General features: G+C 54.6%; 1 long non-coding RNA gene across 1 annotated transcript in view; it reads left to right on the top strand.

The window, feature by feature from the left end:
* Positions 1 to 889: 889 nt before the first annotated feature.
* The window catches only part of LOC118011514, a 24,138-nt gene continuing 17,613 nt past the window's right edge, over positions 890 to 7,414 (top strand). The window contains exons 1-3 of the long non-coding RNA XR_004679489.1: positions 890 to 2,444; positions 3,308 to 3,404; positions 3,521 to 3,795. This is a non-coding gene — a long non-coding RNA (uncharacterized LOC118011514). The remainder of the gene's footprint in view (positions 2,445 to 3,307; positions 3,405 to 3,520; positions 3,796 to 7,414) is intronic.

Raw genomic sequence — 7,414 nt, 5'->3', positions numbered from 1 at the left:
AGGGTGCAGCTGGTGATGCATCGATAAGCCTGCTGGGGAGCTGGGGAGCTGGGAGGAAGCCATGCTGGGACATGGGGAGGGCTTTGGAAATTGGCACAAGGCTTTATTTACAGACTTAGTATGGCAAGGAGATGGCGCCGAACCTCGCACACATTAGGTGCCAGATATGTCTTTGGTGCATGCATGCATGAATGAATGAATGAACTGGGGGACCAAAGCTCTAAGCCGAGCTCTATAGCTGTACATTCCTGGGACAGTTCCTTGGCCTTGCTCGGCCTCAGCTTCCTCATCTGTTAAATGGGAGAGGGGCAAACTCCACATTTTTTAGGGCCTCTTGGCTCTAGGAATCTGTTTCTATGCCCAAAAGCATGGAGTGACAGCTCTGATCCAGAGGGAAGCATGGAGGGAGGGCCCTCAGGATTACAGAGTTCCAGAATGTCAGGAGGCCCAGGTGGTTCCTATAAACTCATTGATGCCGACTAATTACCAGAGTTCAGGAGACCCCATTGAGTTGGAACCAGTTGTTGCTCATGAGGGACTGGGTGTCAGGGCAGAGCTAGCTCTGCTCTTGGCCTGACATCTCTTGGAGGAGGCAGATAATGGGTTAGGTTATTCCCTCCCCATCAAAGAGCCCTTCCATCAGCGGGGATATCTAGTCTTCGGGGACTTACCTCTCACTGTCTGAGTCCCAGTGGTGCCATTACCTGTCCATATCCATACCTAATCCGTCCATCCATCTGTCCATCAATCCAACTATCTGTTCATCCATTGATCCATTTGTTTGTTTATTCATTCCTTCAGCCATTGATCCATCCATCCATCCATCCATCCATCCACCCATCCATCCATCCATCCATCCTTCTATCCATCCATCTGTATATCCATCTACCCATGCATTCATTCAACAAACACTGAATTCTTTATGCCCTACTAGTACATAAAGAATTAAAATAAGGTCTCTGCCCAATGAGCTCTCGGGTTAGAGGGGAGGAGAGAGACAAGTGGGGGTGATTACAGCACAGTCAGTGGGAAAGCAATGAGAGAAGAGGACCTAACCCGGTCTGGGAGGCAGGAGAGGTGGTTTTCGAAGTCTTACTTGAGGAGGTGACATCTGAGCTGAGTCTTGAAGCAAGAGTAGGAGTTGTCCAGGCAAAAAGGCAATTAAAACAGAGGATAGTAGCATGAGAGCAAGAGCCATTTGGGGAGCTGTGAGCAACGGAGCCCATAGAGCCAAGCAGGAGGCAGACTGAGATGAAGCTGGAGAGGCCTGGTCACAGGGAGGGCCCTGTGTCAGCTGGGGAGGACAGTTGTGGCTGGGGGTAGGAATAGGGACAGAGGCCTTGGACATCCAGGGACAACCAGAGATGTAGAAAAGCTCTGGGTCAGGTATCAGAATGCCACCTTCCTTCCTCCTCTCTACCCCTGAGTGGCCTTAGGGGAGTCACCTGCCCTCTCAGGGCCTCAGTTCCCCCACTGTGACATGACAGCGTGGCCCTCTGTGGCCTCTTGGGAGCCTTCCAGCTCTGAGGGAGCCCTTGAGTCACATGTGGTTAGCAAAACCAATGCCCACATGAACATCTGGCCTGGCCTGAGGCACGAGTGAATTGCTCTCAGTTCCTGTGTGTGTTGGGGGCGGGGAGGGCATTGGTTAGGAGGACCCTGGTTAGGGGCCGCCCCTATAGGGCTCTCAGTCATGGGACAGAAGGATGTGCTAAGAAGGGAGTGAGTCACCAGCCAGTCATCAGTTTGGGCCCCAGGGTCCTCAGGTAGAGGAAGGGGAACCCCAATCCTAGCTCCTGGTCACCCCCGAGTCCCCTCCTCAAGACAGCAGACCCCTGTTCAGAACAAACTCCCATACAAAACTCTAATATTTAAAACAGGCCCAAGGAAAATGGTTTAAATGGTTTGGTAGGAAGCAAAGGGTAGGGGTTTTCAGCTGGGGCTTTGGGTCCTCTCGACCCCCCAGCAGCTCCTGGGGCCCTACCACTGTGCCACATTGCCTCTTAAAAGATGGCCTGAAGCACCTCGCAGTTTCTACTGTTTGCGATTCAGACAAAAAGACAGAAGTGATTCAGAAGGAAGGGAGAGACCCAGTCACATCCTGGCTCTGTCACTCACTGTGTGACTTTGGGCGAGTCACTCCACCTCTCTGGGCCTCAGTTTCCAAGCCGAGTTGTCATGCGACTTAAAGGGCTGGGGCATAGCTGCACTCAGCGGATGGTAGCTCATCCCGACGGGTCCTTCCCCCCAGTTTGCAGCCCCTGGCTTTGGGTGGGGAGGAGGCTGGACCCGCAGCTGAGACTCGTCCTTCCATCTCCAAGTTGCTTGGATCTGTCTCCAGGAGAAGCTGTTTCTCTAACCCACAACCCCTCAGAAACGACCAGCCACAGCCTCCCTCTGGCACAGCCCCTGCTCTAAGGATCCCAAGACCTGCCCCCTCAGAGGTAATGTCACCCTGGGACACCAGATGGGCCTACGGGCTGCCCAGGGCTGCAGTGAGGGGCATCTGGACCAGCTTCCAGGAGCCCAGTGCAGGAAGTGGGACAGGGAGGCTCCCCATGCCCCATCCCTCCAGCTCCACCAGCCCCACCAGCCCCACCAGCCCCAGAGAAAACACTTCATTACTGGAAACCCAGCCAGGCAGAGGGGGTGGAAGTGGCCGTGTGAGAGGAAACCTCACAGGGTCAGCCAAACCTCGGCCCCCGAGGCCAGCAGCCCACGGACTGGCCACGTGGGGCTGGCTCACTGAGCTGTTTACGGAAATACTGGCCCCGAGGCCTACCCAGCTGCTGGGCTGGGTTCCCATGAGGTACCCCCAGGCCTCAAAGTGCCAGCCTGGCAGGGGACATCAAAGGCTGCAGCTGAGGCCTCGTTTTCCTCACTGCCCACCTGGGGAGTGGAAAACTGAGGAGCCTCCCACGGAACAGGGGGTGGTAGACACGGGTGAGGTCTTCAGGCTGGCCCTGGGTCCTCCTGGCCCAGCTTCCTGAGCTGGGTCAGGGGACCAGGCCCTTTCTGGACACCCCTGGAAAATGGCATCAACTTAAGAGAAGCTCATGGCCAGTGGACTCTGGAGCCAGGCTGCCTGGGTTCAAATCCTGATCTTGGCCCTCACTGGCTGTATCGCTCTGGAGAGTTTGGGCAACTTTTTTGTGCCTCAGTTTCCCCATCTGTAAAATGGGGGTGACGGTAATAGTACACACTTCATGGAGATGTTGATAGAATGAAATAATCTCATATGTGCCAAGTACGGCAGGCAGCCCCAATCACTCCCCAAGTGCCGTGTTTGTCATGGAAATCTTTTCAGCTTAAATATCTGCTGAGCGTCCACACCATGATTGAGGAGCTGAGGTTACAGAGATAAATCTGATTTAGTTCCTGCCCCAGGGAGCTTCAAGGTCAAGGTGAGCGTTTGGGGGATTAGGAGGTCGGGGGTGGGGTGGGGTGGGGGGTGGGGGGTTTATATACCTAATTACCGTAGTCACAATGGAAATGAAGGGGTGAATATCTGCCTCTCCAGTGTCTCTGTTTGTGGGAGCAGGGGCCACATGAGCCCAGTCACACCGCTCTATCCCCGCACCCAGCACGGAGGCCGGCACCCACTCGGCTGCGGAACCAGTAGACAAACACCTGATCCTTCTGAGCCTGGAAGGCGGCAGGCCCTGAGCCCAGCGCTCTGCGTGCATGACACCCTTCCAGCTCCTCAGCACCCGGATGGAGTCGGTCGTGTCAGTCTTTCTGCATTCGGAGAAGCAAACAGAGGCTCAGCGAGGCCAGCCCAAGGTCCCACAGCTGGTAAGTGGCAAAGCCAGGCCTGAACCCACACCGAAGTTCAGAGCCTGCATTTTTAACCACTAAGCTCCCCATCGTCAGTGTGGTATTAAATTGCACAGCAACCCTCAGGCCTGGGAGTTCAGAGCTGTGCCCAGCCCGGCCTGAGAAGATCCAGAAGGATCTTAGGGGAGGGAGGACACTCTAGGCAGAGAGACTCGCCTGTGGAGAAGCAAAGAGGCAGGCCCAGACCACTGTCATACTAGTCTCTGCAGCACAAGCTGCTTGTGGACTAGCGAAGACTGGGGCACAGGGCTGGGGTGTGGGAGTGATGTGAGCAACAGGGAAAGGACTGAGGGATGTCTGCAGACAGCCCAGAATGCCAGGAAAAGGTTCCGACTGACCTGTGGGGTGTGACTGGCCAGTCCGGAGCAGAGTTTGCATGTGACCAGATGGATGCCCACTCTGGTGGCCAGGACCGAAGATGAATTACCAAGGAAGGAGTTAGGACGCAGCGGGGGAAACCAATTGGTACAAAGGACAAAGCTCAGCATTGTTACTGGCGATGAGCTGTCTCCCCCAGATCAACCCTTACCTGCCCCGTGTTCTACTTCATCCAAAGCAATGTGTGTGTGCCTTTGGGGCCCAGGGCCTGGGCATGGAGTGGCCAGATTTGGAGTCCTTGCAGCCCAGAAACGTGCCTTCTTCCCCAGCCCAGCCTCAGTCCTAGCCCCAGCGATGACCTACTCTAGGGCTTAACACCACTTTGCCCACAGTGGCTGCCAGCAGTAGGAGGAGGCCCAGAAGGTGTGACCAGGGGCAGGTGCCCGCAAGGCTCTCAGCAGCCAAGCCTTCACCACCCAGCCCACCTGGCATTCAGCCACATGGGAGTTCAGCTCTCGGACCTGGCCAGGTGCCCGGAGGTCTCCCTCATTCATAACATAGACAGTCATGAATGAGAGGGATGTTGTGAGGATTGATCGGGGTCTTGGATGTGGGGCATGGAGCACAGCGCTGGCTCAGGGCCGATGCTCTGTAACTATGAGCTCAGTGTCATCACCACTGCAGCCTGAAAGCAGAAGCCACCGTCTGGTCTGGGAAGAACTCGGAAACTGCCCGCTGTGGCCTGGAAAAGCTCAGAGGGCATCTGGGCCATCCCCCTGTCCCCAGGTGCCTGGCGCCTGACTTAGCTCGGGGAGGTCGGTCTCCCCCAACGGGCATGGGGGCCCCAGCTTGAGTCATGCATCTGCACCTCGTAGGGCACAGGCTGGTGAAAAGTGAAAGGAGCCATGTCCGGGCTGCATCGTGCAGGCCGTGTGGTTAAGACCACGCTGGCCTACCCCGAGCTCTGGCCCTCCGTCACAGTCCATCCCAGGACAAGTTACTTCGCATCCCAGTGCCTTGGCTCCTTCGTTTGCAAAATGGGCGTATCGTAGTTCCTGCCTCACTCACTGGGTCCCAGTAAAGATTAGGAGAGAGGAGCCGTATACACGCTTAGCACGGGGCCCACCACGTGCGAAGCACATGGTACATATTAGCAGTCACCGTGGAGCAGGGCCGTAAGTCAGGAAATTCGCAGAGATTCAATACCGAGAGAAAGGGGGGTAAATGGGTAAATCATGAAAACGGTGCCGTACGCACAGGTGGATGAAGGTGCAGGCCGCCGAGAGAGCCGGGACACAGGGCGGTGGCTGGAAAGGGCCCAGCCTCCTTCTGGGGAACGGTCAGTAAGAATAACACACAAGCAGCAGCTTTTCCCAGAGTGAGCCCGAGGCATGTGCTAGGTACGGTGCTCATGTGCTCTGCACAGAAGAGCTCATTGCTGTCCCACGACAACCCTGGGAGGCAGGGCTGGGCCTAGGGTTGGCAGCGAGATGACAAGGGCACATAATTTAAGGGACATGGAGTCTCTCCTGCCTCAAGCCTGCACCTCCTTAAATGTCGTGTCCTAGGCACCCAGCTTGCCTCATCCTAGTCCCAGACCTGCTGTGAGTTGGGATAATAATTAGCCCCATTTGATAGATGTGAAAACCGAGGCTTTGCCAGGCTGGGCACCTGTCCAGTGTCACATGACTAAGAAGAGGCCAACTCCAGGATTCTTAGATTTTGAAGCCTGGACCTCTTTTTACCCTGAGGAGCGGCCTCCCAGCCTAGGAATACAGGGTCCCAATCCACCTCCTCAGAAGGCTGGGAGAACTGCCTGGAACCGCCCTCCTCTGGCTGGCCCAAGGCGGCCCAGAGAGCTGGCCTGTAGGGCAGAGGCCTGGAGATTCCACCCCACATTCCTGTGGGTTAAGTCTGGGGACCCAGGCTCCCAGGATCAGCCATCACGTTCCCCAGAAAGAATCTCTACTCATAACAAACCCCAAAGGTCACTCATCTGGGAAGGAGCATTCTGTCTCCACCCCTGGGCAAGAGAGAGGGCCCCAGCTTTTATGGAGACCACCCAGGTGCCTGGATGGGGGTGACCTGCTTCTGGCTGGTCTGTGCACCCCTCTCCCTCCTCTGGGTCTCCTCTGTGGAAGGTGGTTGGATGGGACAGGTGGACAGAGAGGACGAAGGAACATCCCAGTAGAGGAAGCCCCCTCAAGAGCTCTAGTGCAGGAAATGCCTGGGCTCTGGACTCAGCCTGCCTGAGCTCAAGTCCCCCTCTCACCGTCTCCTAGCTCTGTGGCCTTGGACGCGTTACTTTACCTCTCTGTGCCTGTTTCCTCTTCCAGAAATGGGGATGATAATAATATCTACTTGCATGAGGATTAATTAAATGAGATCCATTCATTCAACAGCTATTTACTGAAGGCCTACCAACTTCCAGGCAGTGAATAATAAAGCAATGAATAGAAGAGACAAAACTCTCTGCCTTTAAGATTTTTTTTTTTTTAAGATTTTATTTATTTATTTGACAGAGAGAGAGATAGCGAGAGCAGGAACACAAGCAGGGGGAGTGGGAGAGCGAGAAGCAGGCCGGCTTCCTGCCAAGTAGGGAGCCCGATGTGGGACTCGATCCCAGGACCCTGGGATCATGACCTGAGCCGAAGGCAGACGCTCAACGACTGAGCCACCCAGGTGCCCTGCCTCCAAGATTTTAAAGAGGAAATATCATGATGAATATTATTTACTTCAGAAAATGCTGGTACCAAAAAAATATATATATGAAGCAAATATAGTAAAATGTTAACAGTAGTTAAATCTAGGGGATGGGCAAAGAGCAAATGGGTATTTTCTTTCTTTTTTTTTTTTTTAAAGATTTTATTTTTATTTATTTGACAGAGAGAGAATGAGAGAGCACATGAGAGGGGGGAGGGTCAGAGGGAGAAGCAGACTCCCTGCCGAGCAGGGAGCCCGATGCGGGACTCGATCCAGGGACTCCAGGATCATGACCTGAGCCGAAGGCAGTCGCTTAACCAACTGAGCCACCCAGGCGCCCCGCAAATGGGTATTTTCTATGCTTTTCTGTATGTTTGAAATATTTTATAAATACAAAGTGAGAAAGAAAAAGAAGTGAGATAGAGAAAGGACAGAAGGAAGGGAGGAAGGGAGGAAAGGAGGAAAGGAGGAAGGAGGAGGGGAGGAAGGGAAGGGGGAAGGAGGAAGGAGGAAGGGAGGAAGGGGGAAGGAGGAAGTGAGGAAGGGAGGAAGGGAG

Source organism: Mirounga leonina, unplaced genomic scaffold, assembly GCF_011800145.1.
Source record: "Mirounga leonina isolate KUSES-001 unplaced genomic scaffold, KU_Mleo_1.0 Mir_150, whole genome shotgun sequence".
NCBI classification, from domain to species: domain Eukaryota; kingdom Metazoa; phylum Chordata; class Mammalia; order Carnivora; family Phocidae; genus Mirounga; species Mirounga leonina.
The sequence above is the reverse complement of the archived record's forward strand: the minus strand, read 5'-3'. Positions and strand labels throughout refer to the sequence as shown.